We start from the raw sequence: 24,349 nt of genomic DNA, 5'->3' as shown, positions 1-24,349 counted from the left end.
CTCAGATCATCCTGAAGAAACATAAGAAACGAAATCTGGACCCTTCGACTTTCTACACGACGTGAGAAGACTGAAGAATCTCCCTTGTGGTCAAGGAGTGACCACCCTGTGCAAACAGGCACCATCCAGCCCTCGACCCTTGCTTTGTTGCAGTTCCCGCCGGAACTCGAGCGACAGAGATCGACGAGATCAAGCTTGCCTGCCTTCTACCTGCCCGATCCACAGTCCCTGCAGAGCTGAGACCCGTGGAGGCGACCGGAAGCGTGGGGCACGCCATCTTGAAAAGGCCACGAGACGCTGACCGTGCGGCCCACGAGTGACCCTCGAAGCTGTACACCGGGGTTTGAGAAGCCCCAGCCCCGAGCTCCACTTGCACCAAAGCTCACCCCTCCACACTCGCTGAGTGCTGCGTGGGGCCCTTCTGCTTGTGTGCGCTCGACGCGTTGGCCCGGTCACTTGCCAGCTGGCTTGTGGCCCCTGTGCCGACGACCTTTGAAATCCGACTTGCTTTTCTGGTTGCTCCAGATCTGCACCAGCTCCTGTGAAAAGGAGCACCCACTCTGACCCTCCTGGTTCGAGTGATAAGCAATCTCCCGGTTCCGCGTGGATTGCTTTTGCCAAGTGCTGTTTGCTACAATCTTCAAGCCGACGGTGCTGACGGCGAGAGCCTACGTGGGACAGATCGTGACCTGCTCCTGGACGTCGCAGATGCCCCAGAGCCCACGTGACAGCGGAGAGAAGCCTATCGACAACCGCCTGATTGCGCCCGACATTGCCTGGTTCCGTCCTGGTTCCACCCTGGTCACTGCTGAGTGACCCAGACTCTGTCCCCTCTGCTTTCAGGTACTTTTCTACATCGATCCACCCTTGGATCGCACCGGACACTTCTGCTTCACAGCGCCTGCAGCTGCAACAGCTCCAAGCACCCAGAACCTGCGTGACAGAACCCGACGCCACTTCGACCCTGTGCACCCACGGCCTGTGGGTGAGGTAACTTTGCAACGCCGGTGTCTTTACACTGGTACACACCTCTAGGGTCTGTGTCTAAAGTTTTGTGTTCCTAGGTTCAGCGGAAGTATCTTTTTATTCACTTTAATTGACTTTTACGCACCATTGACAGTGCATTGGTGCGCGCTGCACTTTCCGTGCTGCACCAGTCTCCTGTGGGCTACTCCCGACTTCTTCATTGCTTGTCCTGACTGCTCCCAGCGAATCTCTAGGCCCTAGGCCTAACCATTGTTCGTAAAGTGTTACTTATACCACTTTTTTTGATATATGGTCTGAGTGGCCACCCGCCCTCATCCATAAACGTGCAACTTTATATGTGTAACAGTGCTTTTGATTTAACGCTTGTGCCCCTTTCCTCATAAAGAGTACTGGGGAGTAATTTAGTAATAAATACATATATTTTTATAATATATACTTGTGTGGTGTCCTTTCATTTTGATTACAGGATTGTATGTGGTAAAACAGCTCGCTTAACACGACCTCTTAAGTTAAGCCTTTAAGGCTGCTTAGTCCATGCTACCACTAGGATAGCTTGTCTACAAGGTTGACTTACAACCTGACATCTTTGGGGTTTGTTTGGACTGATAACCAGTGGTTCCAGAATTGGAAACACTACCTATCAGGCCAACTTCTCACAATCAGTCTTTAACATCTCCATGCTATCTGCTTCTGACCAGTTTCTGCTTTTTTATGTATCTTTTCAGACCGCATCTTTTGCGACTGGAGAACAAGATGAGCCAGGTTAGTAAATGTACTCAGCATGGTTTTTTTCGTTTACATGTGTATGTGAAGCCGGGTGGGCGCATGGGCCAGTCCTGATTATTGGCTTGGTTGTTAATAACATTGTACCTTTTCAAGCTGTTGCTTATTGCCAGTTGAATGGCTTTTTTATCTGGTAGCACAGTACTAATGTGAACCGATAACCGATGCCCTAGAGGCACTACATTCCTGTGCCCTAGGGTTGCCTTGTAATCTTGTGAACCAAAATTATTTAACAATTCACATGGATTAATTCAAATTCGTTGCCAAAAACTGATCTGTTCTCCAATGCAGTTGATTGGATGGCTAATTCGTTTGACAAATGTGATCTTCACATTCTTATAGTCCAACAAAAGTCAGTGTTCTCGTTAACGACCGTGCACAATGAATTTAAGGTCTAGAAAACCCTTCTCAGGGGTCACTACAATTAAAATGTTTACTCGCGCAGTAAGCGTCAATTGACTCCTTGTGCAGGTCTACCCTAGCAATACTCAGTGAAACGGTGGGGATTTGAAATGTGAAACTGGTTGACTGTAAAGACTATCACATTTGTGAAAAGAATTCGCCTTCCACAATTCGGTGGATTAAAGAACTGACACTTTTCGCCACAAGCTTCATTTGAATTCAAAGTTAATTGTTCAAAAATCTTCACAAAACTACAAGGCAGCCCTAGGGACCAGTAGTGCAGTGTCTAGGACATGGATGTCCTCGTTTTTTTTTTTTTCTCGTCTATCAAGCCTTGGGCTAGGGTGGACACCTTTCCACGTTGTGCAGCGTTCATTTTAAGATTTTGATCGTTACGTACAAAAGTGTTGAATATTTTCAAATCCGATAAGTGCGTCACAAACACATGTCTTCATACGGCAGTACTAATGCCATGGCATGTTTGCTGGTACCATTTGGTAAAATGGTATGGCATTTTTAACGCTTCTAGTCCTGCAAGGCTTCTTCCTCTGCCCATTGTGTGGCTGTTCTGCACTTTGAAAAGGACTGATTGGTAAAGTGATGGCTAAACCCAATGGCTTCTCTTGGAGTGCATAGTGCTTGCTTGTGATCTGTACATGATGATTAGAATCAGGTCGCCGATCCATATGAGGATAGATTTATCAAACTGATACAGATGCCAGTCTAGGTTTGTAGAAACACAACAGCTAGTGTTCCTGCTCTGAACTGTTGTATTTTTATTCCTAGGTGCTACAAGTGTCTACTCTTTTAAATTGCTGCCTACTGGTAAGTTTACCTTGGTCATTGGGGGGGGGGGGTGAGGGGGGTGCGTTTAATCTGAGAATCCTTACTTGGCAAAACAGGTTCACTCTTTAGCTTGGTGAACAGCTGCTGTGCATCCCTAGTCTGTACTACTGTTACATGGTTAAACAGTCCTCAATTTCAACACTTTTGGAAAGCCTCAAATGGTAGCTTTTTGTTCGATGGCATGTGTGGCTGTAGATGCACATGCCTGCGTTCTGCCATCTAGTGTTGGGTCTGGAGCTGTGTGTTTTTCTTCAAATAAGTCTTTCGAGTCACAAGACGGTGACTCCTCAGTGATGTTGCGTTTTGGGAATCACCTTGTTCTCTCCGCCGTCTGGTCCAGCCGTGTTTGCCTCTGCTCTTAACTCTGTTCGTTATGGTTCTTTACTGTCTGACAGGGTAAACTTTTACCAACTTTTTCCCCCGCAGGGAATCCCAACGTGGTTGTTACAACTGTGTTGTGATTCTGCATACCATTACTCCGCAAGTTGGAACAACTACTTGCGTGGGAGGGAGGTGTTTGATTTAAAATCCAACACCTTCCCTAGTGTCCGCACAGACTAAAATTGGAAATTGGAAAAAATTATACTATTCCAACATCCAGCGCCGCCCCCTCGTTCTGACTTGCGGAGTAATGGTATGTGGAATTACAACTCAGTTGTGATAACCGCGTTGTGATTCCCTGCGGGAGAAGACTACAGGATGGCTGTACATATTCTTGACCGTATTCTGAATTGTGCTGTTCCCCCTTCTGCATTGCACTCTAGTTTCTTCTGTTTGGACCTCGACTGCCTTTTGTGGGGTGCTACCCAGCTATGGCCTTCTTGCCTATGTCACCCTCCGTTGATTCGTTACTAATTGAATGTACACCATTAAGCCTTTGCCCGCATAGCCATGGACAATACCTGTACACGGATCAACGCTGTGTGCAACCTGTGCTTTTTTTTTTTTTTTGCCCAACCATAAAGAAGGCGGCTGCGACTCGTGTAAAATAGTTGTGGTCTAAGGAAACCCTTTAAGATTATGTTTTGGAAATTTCTCCGGGGAATGAGGGGGTGACACACTTTATCTTTTCAGCAAAGAATATGCCCAGGATAAGCCAGCCACCAAAGCTTTCTCTAATGATAAAAAGCTGTAGAGCCTGGGTATGGAGATGCACTAACTCCCATCCGGCCAACGCGTGACTACTATGACCTCTGTCAAAGTCTGCCACAAAATATTCCCTGTTCACCAGACCACCACTACTTTCGGGCCATGGTTAAATCTGAAACTGGTCCGGATGCCCCGCCCTTGGGTCTGGCACCGAAAATTTGATCCCAAGGTTGTATCAAACCAACCAATCCACGTTTTGTGTCGAGTGGAAGAGTTCCAAATCAAACTTGAGAGTAGGATCTGCTTCCTATGGTCACCCCCCACTTTTTGCTGTGATTCTCTGGTTTTTCGACTGCTGTGGTCCTGCTAATCGGACCCACAGCCCAGCTGTTCTCTCTAAATTGATACCATGTACTTAAGGTACATACCAGAGCAAGAAGGAACTAGACTGATATTTGCCTCTGACACCAAAGAGGAAACTCGCATTTCAGGAGACACTAGACATTCCTGTTCATCCCGAAAAGGATAAAGCCACCAGTCCTACATACCCTACTCCACCACCAGTTGCTACCACCTCTCCTCCACCATCCCAACACATGACCTTGATGCTTCACATCCAGGGTCGCCACGTTCAGACTAGAGGATCATTATGAGATCCTAACTCGCGTGAAATCCACATTTATATCCAGCCTGCCCCTCTCAAAGATGCTACTTCCATTCATCAGGTTCTTGCTAGGGCTACAACTTTTCAGTGAGCTGCACAAATAATCCCTAGAGCCAGATTTTGTATTTGACATTTCTTCCTCTCACAAGGACACCCAGTATTTGCTAGTGCTTCTTGGCATAAGACATGCGAAGAACCCCTTAAAAGACCAGGCCATCAGCCCAAGGGTGGACAAAGTGCAAAGTGGCTCATTTTGACCCCTTTATCCAGAGACCACTTCTGCTGGACAAAATTGTTGCAACTACTGCTTGTAAGGGGTCAAACAGGTTACTGAGGACTCTTCACCTCCTGAGAAGGAAAGCAGGCGCATAGATTAGGCTGGGAAGAGTCACAGCTCAAGCAGCTGATTGCTGGCATTGCCAATTCACATGCTCTTCCAGCCTGCTAGGAAGGACCCATTGGGATTAAAGGAACGAACTCTTGCAGTACCAGCCTGAGCAATACTCTCACAAGAGGCCAACAGATAAGGGCAGGCTAATACCAACAATTTCATCCACACTGCCGTAGACTCAGCAGATACAGCAGCTGGAGGTACGAATACCAGCGTGCTTATTTAGATGCACATGGCTTCGATGGACCATCAGGCAGTCTTAAATATGCCTTGAGTGTAGCTTTATGGATCGCAGGTAGATGCTACCCATGACCAAATAAGAACCCAACACAGCCAAGGGAGCATTACATAATGCCACCTCCAAAGGCTTGTTGCTTTAGGCTACAGAGATGCCTATGAATCCACCCCAGACCCATCCTCTTCCCAACAAGTCCAACTACAGTAGGGGTAATTTAAGATTCTCCTTTAGAGAAGGGAACCAAGGAAGGGGGCGGGGGTACCTTTGCATGCAGATCAACACCCTCTGCTGAGCAGTGACTACCCAAACCTACCCTACAATTCCTGTTGGGGGCATGGTACATTTCTTCTACCAACTGGGACTTTCCACATACTAGGTGGTACTAGCCATTATCCAACCTGGCTCATTACCATACCGGCCAACATTCCACCTTGCTCTTAAGGAACATCTATAACACACCTCAAACTAGGCCTAAACCTTTTTCAAGGGGGCAATAGAACCGGTCCCTCTTAAAGGCTCGGGCTTCTAGTTGCAATGCTTTGCGATTCCCAAAGACTGGTTGCCAAGATCAACTTGTCTCTGACCTCTAAACCATTGCATCCTATCCGAACACTTAATATAGTCACTACAGGATGTTCTACACTTAAACAGGGAAACTATATGGCAACACTAGACCTAAAGAATGCCTATATTTACATACAAATATACCCTCCTCACTGCAGATACCTCCTATTAATTGATAGTGCTTATCAAAGCCAGGTCTCAAATAATGCCATTAGCGATGCACTCTGACAGTGGAACTACTATACCAGCTAGTGTTTACTATCCAATATCCCCAAGTCTTACCTTGAGTTTAACCTTACTGGAGAGCAGACCTACACACAGATAAGCCAATCCTGCTTGAGTTCAGAACTTTTAGCTAACTACCCCAGTTCCAACCAAAACGTTACTAGTAAGGACTGTCAAGTCTGCTTGGAAATGATGGCTTCTTGCATGGTCATAGTTCCACACAGTTTGCATGCAGCCTCTACAGCACTGCCTAGCTTACCAGTGATCTCAATCACAGGGTCACCCAAATATCTAGTGCTTGATAGACCACCAAATTCACCATTCTCTGCAATGGTGGAACACCAGTAGTCTATGGTAGCCTTTTGTGGACCCTGTTACTGACATCACTCACCACAGGCTCATCAAACATGGGTTGGGGTCCCTATCTACAAGACTTGACATTGTTAAGGACTTAATGATGCCAAACATCAACTACCTGAGCTTTAGGCAATATAGCATTGAAGACTTTCTTTTCTCACCAGTCCCACAAGGCTGTCCTAGTATGGACTGACACTGACTGCAATGTAAGAGGGAGGGGTTGGTCTTCACAACTATCACATTTGTCTCAGGCACCTCCACCTCAATTTTCACCTGTTAACAGAAAACTACCCACACATCCGTCTTGCCTATTTTAAAAGGTGGGGTCTTCCTCAGATCGACCTGTACCCACCCCACTATCCAAGGGCCACTCGCTATGGATGAGTTTGTCAGGGATATTTGCCAATACTTTTCCACTGCGCCCTCATTCCATTTCTGGTTCGGAAACGCGGTCATACTTCTCATGATCCTTGTAGCTCTAGCTTGGTCATGTCATCCCTGGTTCACAACACTACTAGGTCTCAGTAGGACCACACCAAGAAGCCTCCCAAGGGGCTAAAGCTCCTCAATCTGACCCTAAAACATGCAACGTGGCAACTTGGGTTTTGCAGTCATAGAACCCAACTAGAGCCGGTTATGCTAAGTGGAAACACTTTGTTGAAAGCCACAGTGCAAGACTTAATCTGCTCCCTACTTCATTTGCATAAGGCAAATTTAGCTTTCACTTCTATATGGTTACTTCTCAATGCACTGGCTGCCTATCTCCAATAGACGAATGGGGGAGTCGGGTCCTGGGACGTGGGGCTAGCTGGACCATTAATATAACTAAGTACACAGATTGCCAGCCACACACTTACTTAAATCCTCTATTTTTGAGGGAACAAACCATAAGACTTCCTGGTTCGTACGGGTATATCACTCCAGCCCTTTTATCATTTATTTTTTGTCTTTTTTAGTATTGATGTATGAAAGGGACACCTTATCATTTTGTACACCTTATATACAATTATTTACAATTTGCGATTATTTACAACACAAACACATACACATAACTAGTTGTACTATACAAAGTGAATTGCTCTGATATATATATATATATATATATATATATATATATATATACACTCAAATATTCATACTACGAAGAGAAAATCATCCGTAATTCCATAAAGACCAGAGTCAAAAGTATAAACTTGATGACAATCATAAATCAATGAACTACAGTTAAATGTAGGCAGTTCAAAAAAGGAAAAATAGACTTCAAATTCATTCAGTCCATTCGACCAATAAATGGATAATCTTTTTATGCCAACGCGTTTCGAATCCGGTATGTCAACTCTACGGATTCTCATCAGGGCTCTGTCTGCATACGGGATATATGCAAGTGTATAAAATAAAACTTGTTTTAGCTACATTTCTGACAGTTGTTTAGCTTCCAACTACATTTAACTCGTATTCCTCTTATTACCTGTTGAACCAGCAGCCGCCGGTCAAGGGTAGAGTATTAGTTCTGACTGAGTTTCTTTTCGGGATTTAAAAACAAATACAGGTATCATGACCTGTTCTTGCTCACTTTCTAAGAACAGAATGGGGCACATGTGTTCTCAACATACCTTACTGGATCATTCTCGTGATTATGTTTCCACCAAATGGGAGTTAATTTTCAGTCTTGTATTACAGCCTGAAAATAATGAGAGTAACGTTTTACGTGCTTTTTATGCACAGACGGAGTATGGCACTCGTTGCTCTACTCGGCATACCTGCTCTGAGGGATTCCTCGCTTGGGCTGTTCGTGTTCTAATCGGTTGCAGCTTATGGTTTGTTCCCTCAAAAATAGAGGATTTAAGTAAGTGTGTGGCTGGCAATCTGTGTACTTATCTCCAATAGGCAGCATCTCGCACTATTCAAAATTCCAGCCATTAATGCGTTCATGGAAGGAATTCTGCCTCTGGCTCCTCCAGCAATCTGAAACTTTTAACATAGTTCTCATTCGACTCATGGGTCCCCTCTTAAGCCTCTTCACATGTACCCCCTTCGATCCACTTTCATGGAAAGTGGCATTCTTAGTTGCCATTAACTCACTTAGATGTGTTAGTGAGCTCCAGGCCTCCCTAGAAGAACCATTATTCCAAATGCATAGGTACAGGCTGGTTCTGCCTACCAATCTTGTATTCCTACCAATCTTAGCTCAATCCATTGAGCTCCGTCCACTGCCACTTCCCCCATCTCACTTCACCTGGATTGCATTGCAGAAAACGCTTTGATTTCAGTGAAACAAAGCAACTGTTTGTAGCGTTTTCCACCTCCATAAAGGTAGCTAAATAGTCATTGTTTTCAAATTTGCTGATACTGCATTGTGGGAATGTTGTAAAAGTCATGGGTAAGTTCACAAGCAACCATTGATAAAACTGATTCTGCCATATGAGTAATGCTGATTACCCTAGTTAAACAACCTCCGACAAATGGAACGGTCAATAGTCAGTAGCTTGGTGTACATACCAGTCAACTCCACACTAGCCATTGTGGACTTTTTTGTTTCACGGTTTCTATCCACCTGAATAACCTTTACGCGGAGTAATGTCACAATTAATATGCTTTGTGCCTGGAAAATGGAAGACTAAGTGAGTTTTTATTTTTTATTTTTATTTTTTGTTTTTTTTTAGGTAAAAACGTAAACTCCCCTGAAACTAGACATCAGATTTCTGAAGCTTGCCTGTGTAGACCCTTCAGCAGGTGAGAAATGGTTCAGTTGGTAGTGCGTACTTTTAAAACTGGATGTATGATGAAAGTAACTTGAACTCTCTCACTTAGCACCCGATGAAACTACAAGAACTGATTCATCCAAGGTCTTTTTACGAGTTAACTGTGGTTGAAAGAGCAAACATTAACAAACCCTCTTGTTTTGTTGCAGGACCTTGATCTACCTGTCAAGTTTGAGGGTTTTACTGGATTCCTTTTGAATGGAGTTAACCCAGAGGTGCTCTTGCATGAGCTATACAATATTGTAACTCATGAATTTCTGATGACCAGTGTGCTACATGAACGTGTCTGGATTTGACAATGGCAGACTTGACTGTGATCTATAATCATTAAAGTATTTTGGTAAACCTGTCATGATTTTCTTGTTTTTGTTCAATGCAATGTGTTTAGTGTATGAAATGGTAGGTCTCACACAAGCCACTTCCCTCACATTTGGTTCTTCTCAGAAAGTAAGCTCTACAGAGATTTGGCCATTTTGATTTTCAAATTGGTCTACTTGGGTGAACTGGGTTTGAAGTTTCAGTCCTGGATACGTAGGCTCCAGCAAAACTTGCTCATAACATTGGTTTACCTACTGGGAACATGGTCCTTGTGGACCAGCATGATCAAGGTAATGTTTGAATGGAGGGCACAGCCCTGTACATGTGGTAAATAGTCATGAATTTCATGCCTCCATGAATGGCTGAGCTTTTAATTCTGAGACTTCAAGCTGCAGTGTCTTTATCTTGAAAGTAGCTCTAAGCGTTTCACTGGATCCAGAATTTTTTTCATGAGCAGTAAACCTTCTCCCTGGTAGGTGGCAGCATTTGGCCCCGCATGGCACTGTCAGAAGTGATGGGCACATTGCTTATTGACGTGCCACCCAGCACACTGTCCATTCTTTCCGCACCAGCCAGCCGAGCTGGAGATCTTGGCCTGTCATTTTTAAAACAAATTTAAACTAGATTAGGGGTGGGGTATCTTTTTACCTATTGCATTTATACAGCGTTTACTACCCCTGGTGAGGCATTGGAGCACTTTTTGGGTGTCTAGCGCACTACTCTAAACCTTAAAGGATTGGTGTTAAAAAGTATAGTGAAATATGAAAGTCATTTGAGTGGTGGATGTTAGTCTGTTAATTGGATTGAATATGGCGGGAAAGGTTGCTATTTATAGAGCACTTGCTACCCCGATGAACTGTTAATGTGCTTTTTCGGCACGTAGCACCCTGCTCTAGAAGCTACAGAGGATTAGTATAGTGAAAGATGAGTGGACATGTTCGAGTTTTTTGGGGGGTGATGGGAAAGGATAGTGGAGGGATAGAGGGGAGGATTTGGAATTGGTTAATTTTTTTGGGGGGGAGGGTGTCCTAGTAGGAGGCATGGGATGAAAGTGTGTGCAAGTGAAGTCGGAGGGAAGGTTTTATGAAGGATTGTTTATTGGAGGATGGTTATAGTACGAGATCAATGTTATATCAACAATTTGATGCATGCCCCAATAGCAAGCAATAACAAATCCAATGAGGTCCATCCTATTCCAAAAATGATAGAATCTGACGGATGGTTTGGAGAATGGGGTACAGACTGAGGGAAAATACGAAGGGGCTTTTACCTGTAGGAGGAGGAAGTCTGAGTAGCCACACAAGTCTACTTGTACTGACACTTGCAGCCTAGCTTGTGGTTCCAGTTGGTCATGAAGGTTGTTGTCCAAGAATCACAAGCATGGCTGTTTTCTAGGACTGTGTGAAAGAATGATTCTGCAAAGAGACTATTTCCTAGTTGACTGCCCACTAGGAAAGCCAGTTTCAAGCCCTGCGGTGCCAGTCACTGGCTGTCAGTGACAGATCTGCTTCTTGTTAGTATCTGGTGCCTGGAGTACAACTGATGGAAACACCTGTCAACTGCCGCACCATTTGGTTTCGGGAGGTACACCAACTGGATCTTTGCTGGTGGTTCCTGTCAAACTTTTGCAGCCTACCCAGAAGCAACAGAATGACAACAGCCAGCAGTTTCCTCAGTAACAGATTAAATGTTTTTATAGGTACCAATGCTTGCTGACCAGCAGGAAGAGCAGACACTCCCACTGGCAAGATGGCCGCCTGGTAGGAGCTTCCCGAAGGAGCTCCCCGTGCTTGGGATCCCTTAACCGGGTATATCCCTGTTAGCAGCGGCCAGCGATCCTTCCAGTAAAAAGAGTACCAGGAGTAACGTCTTGGACACCGCTGTGACCTGCCAGCTCCACAACAGAGAAGTCCCTGCAGGAACGGAGAGCTGAGAAAGCCTTGGGACGCGAAACAACGTTGGAAACGGCCCGCACCACAGCAGAGGAGCCCAAGGGACATCGGAGGGCTGAGAGGCTCGGGAAGTTGGTAATCGCCACCCGATATCCTCCACAGCCAGCACAAACGGAACGCACACCGGACCCCTCCCCCACCCCCGAACAGAGGCAGATGCTGAGATCGGGAGCTAGGGGATTGCACCTCAGCGGATACTCCGGGACCGAAGGGGGTCGAGGCTACAACAACGGAACACCCTCCTGACTGCCGCAGAGGACGCTGGTCGCAGCTCCGGGATCGGCAGGAGGATCACCGGGATCAGCGGGAGCAAGCCACGACAACGGAACAACTTCCTTAGGTCACATCCTGAAACGCCCTTTGCTGACACCTACTTTTCACCGGTCAATGGATCCCTGAACACTGATATCCTATTCCATACCACACTCGGAGCTCAATGGAGAAAAGCGTTCCTCACCCTACTCACCGTCTCCTCCACCAGGAAATCCGCTCACAGCCTAACTCTCTCCATCATATCATCCCAACTCTTTCCAGGCAGAGCCACCATCACCATTTACAATAACGGGATTATCCTAGCTCAATCCACAGACAGGAACCTGGAACTGCTAGACAACCTGTCACCCACCTTCAAAGAGCACATCTCCCATCCGCGGTCCAACACTCATATCCCCTCCAGTCACACCGACAATGACCTCACAGCCACATACTCCTCAATCAGGGTCACACCTACCACCCCTGATCGCCCATCTCTCACCCACAACCCCTCTATCCCAGTTCAGCGCCATGCAGTTGTAACACACGCCTCAAACACAGACACAGAGCGCTCCCCCTCATACTCCACTCACACCCCCACCCCTTTTACCTACCCCCAGACCTCCACACATACCATCAACACTCCTCTCACACCTACAGCGGGCATCATTACTCCGCTCACCCCTAACAGCACAGCTCTCACACACAACACACCTAACCTAGTCCAGCACCAGGACAACACTCACTGCGACAAATCCCCCCCCATTCTCAGTCCCCATTACCCTCTAACCAATCACGCAGAACACACCTCCTCTCTTAATTTAACTCCCCCTCCCCACAACAGGACCATCCCCTATCCCATTTCCCCTCCTACTCTCAGCCCCCATTACCCTTCCTGCTCCCCAACCATGACTTTCAGTCTCCCGGCATACACCCTGACCCCCCCCCCCGCCTACCACCAATGCCCTCACTATTACCACCAACCTCCTCCCTACCTCATCCACACCCCTCCCGCCCAAAACATCTCTCCTCCCTAACACCTTCCTGTACACCAACACAACGCATACCTCCTCGAACACCAGCCCACGCTCCCACCTGCCACGAATTCCCTGGTCAGCCATTCACCTCTGACTGCCGCCCCCACCTCCACCACCTACCCCACGATGGACATCATGGCCACCCTCACTCAGATCAAAGAAGACATACACAACATCAAGGAAATACTCGCCACCCACCCCATACATCCAGCACTCACCTCCCCTCCCAACTTGTCCCCTACCCCTCCAGCTGACTCCCTCACTCAACACGCCCCAAACCGGGCGTCAACTACTGCCCATAGGCGCATCAATTGCCCCCGTGCCCCTTGTTGTCCCTACACCCCCCCCCCCCCCACAACTACACCTCCCCGCCCGACTGGTCCCCCACCCTTCCGACTAACTCTCTCACTCATCTCTTCCCCCAACCTGACCTCACTCCCAGCTAGTAATCGCAACAACTGCCCTCGTCGCACCCACAACTCTACTTCTGACCACGACACTCTCACCCTTCTCCGCTCCTACGACCCAGCCCCCCAAAATCATATAACCACCTCAACATTCCCACGATACACTCAAATCCCGTTAGACCCCCCACACTAAACAGCAGATTCTCCATCCCCAATAACCTCAGAAAAGTCCCTCTCTCGCTAGAACAATCTACCACCCGCATCACAACTCGTCTCAAATGCACTCTCCTCAACTGTAGATCGGCCTCGAAACACTCTGCCGCTATTGCTGATCTCCTCTTATCAACGGACCTTGACCTAATCATCCTGACCGAAACATGGCTAACTGATTCTTCGACACCTATAATGGACATTCTGGTCCCTCCCAACTACCACATTATCAGGCTAGACAGAACAGGCAAATTAGGTGGTGGAATCGCATGCATCTACAGGAATAACCTCTCTGTTCAGAAAGTCAATTCTACTTCCCTACCATCCCCAACAACCTGGGAATACATCTGCCTTGACATTATCAGTGAGGGCAAACCGATATGTTCTCTTCACAGCATCTTCACAGCATCTACCACCCACCCAGGGACAACTCCACCTTTTCCCAACAAATCATGGATATGATCTCAAACAATTCTGGGCGGCAGCTCACCCAAATATACCTTGGTGACTTCAACCTCCACTGGAATGATGGCAAGGACGCGGTGGTAAATAGTCTTAAACTTCCTCGATGCCCTCAACCTCACCCAAATATGTAACAGCCTGACCCACGAGAAAGGTTCTATCCTCGACCTGGTCATCTCCAAAGAGGAATCTATCAAACTCGACTCACCCAACCCTGTGACTGGTCAGATCATCATACTGTCACATTCTTCATCAATGAAAAAGTTAAAGTTAACCCGGCTCAAGTATCCAAGCCAAAAGTCTGGAAAAGAGACATGAAAAAACTCAACCCAGGCTCTCTGCCCCCTAACAGGTGCAATCTCCTACTGCCACCGACAGGCGATACGAACGTTCAAACACTGACTGACCAGTATCTCAACGCTATGACCTCTATAATTAATGAGGCTGCACCTTGCAGCTAAAAAGAGCCTCTACTAAAATCTCCAATCCATGGTACGACGGGAGACTCAATGAAGATAGACGAGACATGCGAATGGCAGAGCGTACCTGGAGATCAGCTCCCTCGGCAATGCACCTAAAAGACCTGAAGAAAAAGAGAAACGCCTACTTCAGGAAAATAAAACGCTCAAAATCAGACTTCTTCAGCCTCCAGCTCGACCAAGCAAAAAACCGTCCGAGAAAACTGTTTGAGCTAATCAGATCACAATCCAAGGATCAACCCCAACCACGCCTCACTGCACGTCATCCTGCGAAGACTTCGCTGCTTTCTTTTCCCAAAAAACTGACAACATAAAGAGCGATCTCATTGACGCAAGCCTCTACTCCAAACCACAGTGCCTAGCAGCCACTGAACCAAAAAACAATGCTACATGGTCAACCTTTGGCACATACATAGAAGAAGAAATTGGCAAACTGCTCAGCACCCTGAAACCATCCAATCACCTCACGGACCCCCTTCCTGCTGCAGCAGTAAAAGACTTTACCCCCCTTGCTTATCCCTCTCTGGACTAGAATTATCAACAGCTCTCCAACAGGGAAGCATACCTGACTCACTAAAAGTTGGTCCGGTCACACCTCTCCTAAAGAAACCTACAGCCGACCCCTCTGATCTCAACAATTACCGTCCCATTACCAATATTCCCACCTTCGCCACACTGCTGGAAAAATGCGCACAACTACAATTGGCTAAACACATTGAACAATTTGATCTCCTCAACCCGCACCAGTCAGGCTTCCGAGCAGGGCACAGTACAGAAACGGCTATGACTCACATAATTGACGACGCACTTCAAATGCTATACCGGAACGACACCTGCCTCCTCATCCTCCTTGATCTCTCTTCAGCATTTGATACTGTTAAACATGAGAATCTACTAGAGCTTCTAAACACAAGAATGGGCTTATCTGGAACAGTTCTCAAGTGGTTCACCTCCTTTCTTCACAACCGGTCGCAGAAATTCAAGAGCAACAACAGGATGTCCTCGCCAATACCCGTAACGCTAGGTGTCCCCCAAGGATCCTCTCTATCCCCAACTCTATTCAACCTAGTCATGGAACCGCTCACCACATTGCTACAAGCATCCAATGTACACTTTCACATGTACGCAGATGACACCCAACTTTATCTCAAATTACAGTCCCCCAAGGACATCTTGCTCCTGAACTCAACGATCAGATGCACCCAATCCTGGCTGGCCGATAATCATCTCAAACTCAATGCCCTGAAAACAGAATTCCTTCTGATCTCACCCCCAGCGAAGGCCTCCACCACTCAAATTTGGCTCAAAGACCTAACTGCACTCCATGTCCAACCCACCATCGGGGACTCGGCAAAATCCCTAGGCATAACACTCGACACCAATCTGAGCATGCAGCAACATATCAGCAAGGCAACAAAGGGAGCAAACTTCCAGATCAACACTCTGAGGAAACTTAAACCCTTCCTCCCAGCCAAAGACTTCCAAACCGCAGTACAAGCACTAGTCATCCCTCGAATTGAATACGGCAGCATCGCCCTCTGTGGACTCCCCCTAACTACAACCGCACCCCTAAGAGCTTCTCTAAACGCTGCAGCGAGACTCATCACTCGGTCAAAAAACACTCCCATATTACCCCGGATTTGAAATCCCTGAACTGGCTGCCATTTGAAGCTAGAATACATCTGAAAATCGCCTGCCTGACACACAAGGCGGTACATCTAAACTCACCCAGATACCTCGCTCAGAAACTGACAATCTCTGAAGGAGCTAGAAACACCAGAGGCACAAACAATCTTCTGTTGAAACCTCGAAGATTCCGGAAGGATAAAACATATAAGCGCTCCTTCTCGGGAATGGCTCCTAGGATCTGGAACTCTCTCCCGCCCGAAACCAGACTTATCTCTTCCACCACACTCTTTAAAAATGAAGTAAAAGCTATCCTCATGGCTAAATACACCTGAACTACTATCTTGATCACTGTTAGTACTCTGCACCGATCTATACTACATGGTTGACCCTTTTGATTTTGTATTAACTGTTCTATTACTCACATGTTTGGCTTTGTAGCCACCTATTTGTACTACTTTGTACTCATGTTTGGCTTAGTTGCCACCTACTTGTACTAATTGACCTATTGATTTATCTGTTTAACCATGCCCATGTACTTCTCTTTGTAAAGTGCTCTGATATCTGCAAGGATCTTGTCCGCGCTATATAAAACTTTCAAAATAAATAAAATAATAAAAGCCTGCTTTTCTTCGATTAATTCTTTTGTGGCTTTTTATTAACTGTACAAAGTTGCCAAATCACAGCTAACCCACGGAGTCAAACGTGGCCAACCATAGTAATGCAGCATCTGCACTGGCCAAATATTCAGAAGTGTAGTGTAGACAAGTGAACAACCTGATGACCAAAACAAACGTGGAAGTGGGGGGGGGCGGGGGGGGAAGCAAAGTGGGCTCTAACCTGCTGTTGAAGCTTGTCCGGGTAAGGTCTGACTGGACTTCAAGCAGCTTAACTCCTTGGGCGTGGCCGCGATTGTGCGGCACTTCCGGAGAGTGGGTGGGTTTACGACGGCCCCCAGCAGTCAGCGCACGAGCACTGTGATGCATAACAGCTGGGGGCTGTCATCAGCATGGAAGGGGTAAGTGAGATGGTTCAGTTGGTCTGAGAGCTGAACCAAGCATGAGATCTATGTAGTGAAACATAGCTATATTTTTCAAACAGTCCTGATCTGAACAAACGCTATTTGTACTGCCTCTACCGGCCCCAGCCCCGAAGGTGACGCAGTGCCATCGCTGATGTTAAGCCGGAGAGGTGGCTTCAGGCAGGTGCACCCTGGAACCGTACTTAGAACCTGAGCTGTATTGCTATAGACTAGGACTTAAAAAGATTGGGAGGCCCTGTCCTTAGTGGCAGTCGAGACGATCTGGTGCTTCACCTGGGAGTGAGCCCAGCATGGATTCAGTGGAAACCAAACCATCTCAGACATTTGTGAAAACTAGACACCCAGGGGAGTCTGGTGAAGCTGGGGCTTGCGTGGATCCCCTAACAATTTCTTACCCAGAATCCCCTGAACCTTTTCCTCGCGTTTCATCTGGGATTACTACTGGCATAAACTACCTACCACCCCGCATTCCCGTATGTATAAAATAAATCCCTTGTGCCTAGTGGGCTTCCCCCCTCCATAGGGGGTGGGTGGGATTGCCCCATCTGCCTGTGGGAGGGCCAGAGACTCCATGGTGGGGGTCATTGACATGACTAGTCTGGGCAGCCCCAGACCATTGAAGGTGAAATGGGCAGGGCAGATAAGGGGCTATTGTCCCATCTGTCTCCTGGTGGGCAGAAAGGCTGGCTTTTTATTGGAAGGTGGTATTAGAATGCCCATTCTGGGCAGCCCCACCTCTGAACTATATAAACAAGCATTTGCAATGCAATAGGTCTTGCATTAGGAAAGTTTAAGCTTTTGGTATTGTAAGATTTATTTATTTTCATTTTATTTTCAACGTTTTATATAGCGCGAGCAAGATCTTTGCAGATATCAGAGCGCTTTACAGAAAACAAGGGCTAGGGTAAACAAGAGGGTGATTAAACAAACTATTGGGTACAATATAGTAGTCGGTAGTAAGTGAAAAGCCCAATAGGATAGCAATCAGATAAAAACATAATACAAAGTAGGACAGCAGTCAAATAAAAACATAAAACAAAAAGATAATCAGAATAACCAGTAGTGCAAAAAACGGAGCAAGGTCTTCGGTCCAGTAAATGTAGCGTTCAGGTGAATTTAGCTATCGGGATGGCTTTTACCTCTTTCTTAAAAAAAAAATGCAGTGGAGGAGAGTAGTCTGGTTTTAGTGAGGGTGGAGTTTTGTCTTAACGTGACTTAGATGTATTGACATTACAAGTAACAATGGCTTATTTTTTTTAAATAATACTTAAAAGTGATTCTAATTTATAATGTCAATAGCCTAAACTTTTGTAAATAACTTTTGTGAAGATTATGTTCAGTGTAATTTATTGTGACGAAAAACCAAGAAAAGAAGTGAAATATTAACTTTTTGTGACATTTGTAATAAAGCTTGAAACATTGAGAGAACGTATTTGAATCAGTGGTGCTGTGGTTGCGTGAGGGTCATAGAACAATCTCCGCTGCAGCATTGTACATATCCATTTAATAAGTGCCTGGCAATGGTCATCCTACACCCATGATGGAGCAGGAAATCGAGCAGGAACAAGAGAAAGAAAGTGACTGGCTCTCCTTGGAAATAATGAATGCGGGAGATGAGGCGAATACGTCACAATGTTCGAAGACATAAAACCACATCACTGGTTAGTCCGCTGATTCTAGTACATAGTCTGCCATGAATAGGATTATACATTTCGATTTTGGGTACCTGAAGATGCACCAGAGCTGCTGATAACCAGCCATGCCCTACGGGGGAGCCAGCTAGCCAGCCAGCGAGTGGGAGGGAGGGCCTGTCCTTATGGAATGTGTAGGTGTTAAGATCGGAGTTTAAGGAATACGATGGCGATGAAGGGGGGAAAAAGGAGTTGGGAGGGTATAGAGTTAGCTGGTGCCAGGGTGTAGTGAAAAAGAACAGGCAGCTGTTCCTATGCACAGGGCGTCTGGATGCTCATCTTCATAACCATAATGGAGTAAGTCAGCCAGTCCCACCACACCGGAGTAGTGTACAATATAATCATGAAAAACTGTGTCACAAAATTAAGCACCCGGGCTCTCCTTGTAATGAGCTGCATTCATACCAGGTGTGTATTTTAATTTTCTGTAATGAAGGAAAACACAAAACTAATAGTATTTAATTAACTAATCAGGGGGCATGAAAGTGGTGCTGATTCAGAACAAAGAAATGCAAGCTCAAAGTGAAAGCTGCACCTTTTAAAGAAGGCAGACTGCCATGAACTGTTAGTGGCGTTCACCTCTGCTACTCTTTTACATTAGAATTCAAAGCGGCTCAATTCTCAAGTGTATCTGGGTACTCCCTGAACAAGGATAAAACTGAGGTGAAGTCGTTAAATAATCTGTGTGATTAAAAACATCCTGGGCGATTCCGGGCTGACCTGGCAGCCGAAGAGTTTTAAATACTTAGGTCTGGAATTTGAAAGGGATTTGGTAACCACACTAAAAATTAATGAGGAGATACTCTACAAAAAAATACAAAAACTCTTAGATGGCTGGTCCCCAAAGTTCCTCTCATGGTGGGGTAGGGCGGAAACATTAAAAATGATGATCAGTCCCTTGGTAAATTATATGGCATGTATGCTCCCCATGACCTTCTCAGAGGATTTTCTACATAAAGTTGAGAAGTCGTTAACGGACTTCCTGTGGAAGGGGAAGAAACCAAGAATTGCCATGAAGAAACTGCAATTGCCAAAGCTTAAAGGGGGCTTAGGTCTACCAAATTTCAGAAACTACCAAACCGCCTTTCTCTGCAGACAAGGAGCTTCCTGGTTTACTGAAGACCCTACTTATACGCCCTTATGGATTGACATTGAGAGATCCATTATCGGAAAGGCCCCGCTCTCTGCTGTGCTAACAATGAATCTCTCACACCTTACGAATTCTAAATACATCATACTTAATACCAAGAGAGCTCTCTTGCGGTTAGACCGCGCTCACAAAACTGGTCTACAAATCCATAATTCATCATCTGCTTCTTTATGGCGTAACCAGTCAATCAAAATTGGCGGATCGCCCATAATATGGGACCACTGGTCTGATAAAGGTGTTAATGTGATTGCAGACCTACACGAAAATAATATGCCACTACCATTCTCGACTCTGCAGGCTAGACATTCCCTATTACCGATTGACTTTTACTCATTCCTGAAGCTAAAGTCAGCCTTATCCAGCAGAACGTTCAAACTAGCGACGCCTTGGCTGAAATCTATGCTCCCTCAATTTCAATCCTCTGGACATTTTGTCTCAAAAATATATAAACTTCTTGCACCAACACCCAACAAATCAATGAGGCGTAACGAAGCAAAATGGGAATCAGAACCAAATAACACTGGCATAAGCATAGACTGGGTCAGGATACATGCATCAGCACTCACACATAAGGTCTCGCCGATACTATCACAGACCAAATATATGATTCTTAACAGGGCTTTCTGGACCCCACAACGATTATTTAAGGTTGGCCTACGAGACACACCGAGTTGCTGGAACTGCTCCACGGGTATTGGGGACCTTCCACATATGCTATTTAACTGCCCCATGCTCCAAACATATTGGACTAAAATCTTCGACTACATTAGGCACACGTTTGACATACACCCTACAAGGGAATTCATCTACATTATCCTGGGGGCTTTAGACCCACTACTAAAGGGTGATCATGACCGTCAGCTCCTGGATCTCCTGCTAACACTAGCATGCAAGGTAGTCCTATGCAATTGGAAATCAACATCTGAGGTCTCTTTTAATGCCTGGAGGGAATGGCTATCCTGCATTAGGGGCACTGACAATCCTGCTCTTCACTCATCACCATGGCAGGTTACCAACAAAAAACTATGGTCTTCTTTAGACCAGGCCTCCTTTACCGTCGATCCACCATGATACACCATCAATGAGATCAACACTTAGTAAATGTGGGGGTGCTTGACGCACGAATTGTACTGGTTATATCCTGCACATATGGGCTTACCAGACTTAGACACAATGTGCAGGGATGACAAGTATACCTGGTATTATCTGATAAGATTTGGATGGAGAGCTCTACAGAACTGTGCACAACCGTGAAGATTGCAATGATGGCATATTTTATTGTTTACCTTGCTCATTTATTTATTTGCTTATTTATTTGTTTATTCATTCATCTCATCTCACTTACAGATTCGGTCTGATGTTACCTTCTTGTTTTCATTATGCTTTATTTTCTGTTCCTGTATGTATTGTTCTATATGCATTGATCCATGCTTGACCACGGCGTCACTCCAATACGAATGTAAATCTACTGATGCAATATGGCCGTTATCATCTTTGTTTTTGCTCAATAAAAAAGATTTGAACTCAAAAAAGAATTCAAAGCGGCTCAGTGGAGTTACATTTTAAGTCAGTGTTGCTGTGCAAACTCTGGAACTAAGAGGGAATGGTGTGTGGGGTTTCAAGCTGCTTGCATAGTACTTACTCAAAACTACGGTCTGCGGGCGTGGCTAAGATGGCGGCCTGAGGACACGTGTTTGCCGGAGGCTCCTCGTCCGATCCCCCTCACAGCAAAGTTTCCACGGGCATCCCTGCCTCCCGCTACTCGCATTGGCGGTGCAACCAGTGGGAGTCTGGTGGAGGTTCCTGGGAGCCGCAAGAAGCCAAAATCGGTCTGTCTGGGACTGGGCACGAGACGCGGGCTGGCACCGCGGCGGAGACCCCAGGGGCCTGGTAGCCGGAGGCTGAGCGTGAAAGTGCCGGCAGCAAAAGTGAAGGTGTCGGCGGAGACGGGCCGACTGGGGGACCGTCCGGGGGACCGCCAGCTGGGACACGAGAAAGGCTGACTGGAACAGCGCAGACCCCCACACGGCAAGCTGTGGTTTGACCCTGCTGTGTGAAGACGCCGGGCCGCAGGAGGGGCAACTGGAGGCCCTGGCTTTGGCCAGAGCACTGGAGGCGGCGGTGACCCTGCAGCATCGTAGAGAGAGGTGAGGAGGAGGGCAGCGGAGCGCGAGGCCAGGGCTGTGCCGCAGTGCCCAGGCGAGTGATGAAAGAGCCTTCCGGCGGTGAGCGGAATCGAGGCCCCGGCTCTGGCCTGCACGACAACGCACAGCGCCCATGGGGGAGGCCCGACCCTCAGGAGGCAGTGGGGGCCGGGCAACACCGGCGCAGGCAGCGCGGTGTCTGCCGCAGGGGAGACCGGCCTCAGGAGCTCGGGGGCAGGAGCTCCGGCGGCTGCGGCGGTCACAGAGCGTCCACCGCCCATACATCGACACGCGTCGGTGAGGGAGCACCAAGGCCTGCAGTTGGTCCTGGGGCGGCAGGTCCACAGCAGCGGCGCCACCGGCAATGAGAGGACCCGGCTGGGTGCCCACTGGGGGGTGCAGAGAGGGCTGATCAACTGCCTGCGGGGCGGCTGTCGGGGGGGCAGTGACCGGGCCCCCGGCGGAGGACTGTGGGGGCCGGACTGGGAGAGGAGATAGGGCCTGGCCCAAGCACTGCAGGAGGCCCAGCGTGAGCCCGTCCACGACGACCTGTGTCCAATAAGTGCACCCTTCACTCCCTCGAGGGAGGGAGCCACACAGAGGAGGGCGGAGACGCCGGATCGGAAAGTGAGGTCGCCTTCCAGTGAACAGGCATAGGGAGACGACGCGGACGGCGGAAGGGCTGCCTGGGCTCGGGAAGGCCCTCGCGGGCGCACTGGGTAGAGCTGCGTGGGACAGCGCCAGGAGCGGACTCCACGATCGCTACTCGGAGGTACCAACGGGAGGGCTGGCGACCACCAGACGTGTACGGAGCACTGGGCAGTGGAGTGCAAGGTGCGCAGAGACCGGAGACAATGTCCTCAAGTGCTCGCAGAGGGACACGCACAATACACGACATGTTGTCCAAAGGCTCAACGGAAGGGGAAAAGAGCCCGGACAAACCAACCACATCCATGCCGCCTAAGGAGAAGGACCGCGAAGGGGGGATGCCGCTGCCACAAAATCTTTTATGGAGACTCTCTTTACCTCCCTGAAGGAGGACATCCAAACCCTCAGGCAAGACATGGCGGGAAATTACAAGGAGCTGCGTAAGGATGTTGATGAGCTCGGAGAAGAGTGGAGGCAGTAGAGACCTCTGGCAACGCTAGAGACGAGGAGCTGGACATGTTGAGACAGGAAATCCTCAGACTGCATGATCAGCAGACGGACCTGCAATCGCACACCGAATATCTTGAGAACCGCTCGAGACACAATAACATTAGGGTTCGAAATGTGCAATCTAAGGCGGAGTGGGAAGACGTCACGCTGTACCAACAGGAGCTGTTTCGGGAAATTCTGCAGGAGGATGAGGACTTTGTGATCTGCATCGACAGGGCCCACAGGGTGGGCCCCCCTCGCAGGGCGCTTGCTCCCCCTCCGGACATACTGGCATTTTTACCGGACTACCCTCTCAAAGAACGCATTTTGCAAGCGGCGAGGAAGGTGCAACCGATCAACATCAAGGGTCACACAGTGGAGCTCTTCCAAGATCTCTTGCAATCACCCTACAGAAACGACGAGCATTCAGAGTGGCCACTACCTTCCTGCGGGACAAGGGGGTCCCCTACTCCTGGGGCCACCCGTTCAGACTTATATTTAAATGGAACGACTCCCTCCACCAACTGCTGTCACTGAAGGACACCTGCTCTCTGTTGGGTATCCAACCGGAGGGCGATGAGTCAGATGATGACAAGGAACCAAGATCCACGCAGTTCACTATGTCGCAAGCTACCAGGGACGGGTGGCAAAGTGAGGCGACGTCGTGCGGCCAGGAAAGGATTCAGACCAGACCCAGAAACGGTGGCTCAGGGCCATGAGGCAGCAATTCAGGAAGTCGCTAAAGACACAGGAGCCGCATAGAGGGACCAGGACATTGCCCGTGATCTTTCACAGCACCATACTGGGGGGGCGGGACGGGGGGCCTCGAGGCCGCCATTGCCACACATTCCCCTCCAGTGACACTTTACCACAGGCCTGAACTGTTGCTGTATAGGCCTGGGACAATGTTCACCAGTTGGGGGTTGGGATCGGGGAGGGGGGTGAGGGGGTGGTATGGGCTGGGACGTGTCTCGAGGGGGGGGACACCAGTTGGGGTTCGGGGAGTTCTGAGGTGGTCTCCAGGGTGTTCGTTCCAGGGAGGCAAGACAGGCAGGGTTCCGAGGGGGCTCCGCACAGAGGTTTGTGGCGATGGACACAAGAGCCCGAGGGCGCATCAGGCATAGGCAAGGTGAT

At 47.7% G+C, this 24,349-nt stretch overlaps 1 protein-coding gene and 1 long non-coding RNA gene across 2 annotated transcripts in view; both read left to right on the top strand.

Annotated features, from left to right (window-relative positions):
• LOC147747888 (uncharacterized) overlaps positions 1-9,657 on the top strand; it is a 36,141-nt gene extending 26,484 nt beyond the window's left edge. The window contains exons 11-14 of the long non-coding RNA XR_015308451.1: positions 1,713-1,749; positions 2,959-2,997; positions 9,210-9,279; positions 9,458-9,657. This is a non-coding gene — a long non-coding RNA (uncharacterized LOC147747888). The remainder of the gene's footprint in view (positions 1-1,712; positions 1,750-2,958; positions 2,998-9,209; positions 9,280-9,457) is intronic.
• Positions 1-24,349, top strand: part of LOC147747875 (uncharacterized) — a 190,135-nt gene that overhangs the window by 31,174 nt on the left and 134,612 nt on the right. The window lies entirely within an intron of this gene.

Source organism: Lissotriton vulgaris, chromosome 1_1 (genome assembly GCF_964263255.1).
Source record: "Lissotriton vulgaris chromosome 1_1, aLisVul1.2, whole genome shotgun sequence".
NCBI classification, from domain to species: Eukaryota; Metazoa; Chordata; class Amphibia; order Caudata; family Salamandridae; genus Lissotriton; species Lissotriton vulgaris.
Note: the sequence above shows the minus strand (reverse complement) of the source record. Positions and strands in the feature narration are given on the sequence as shown.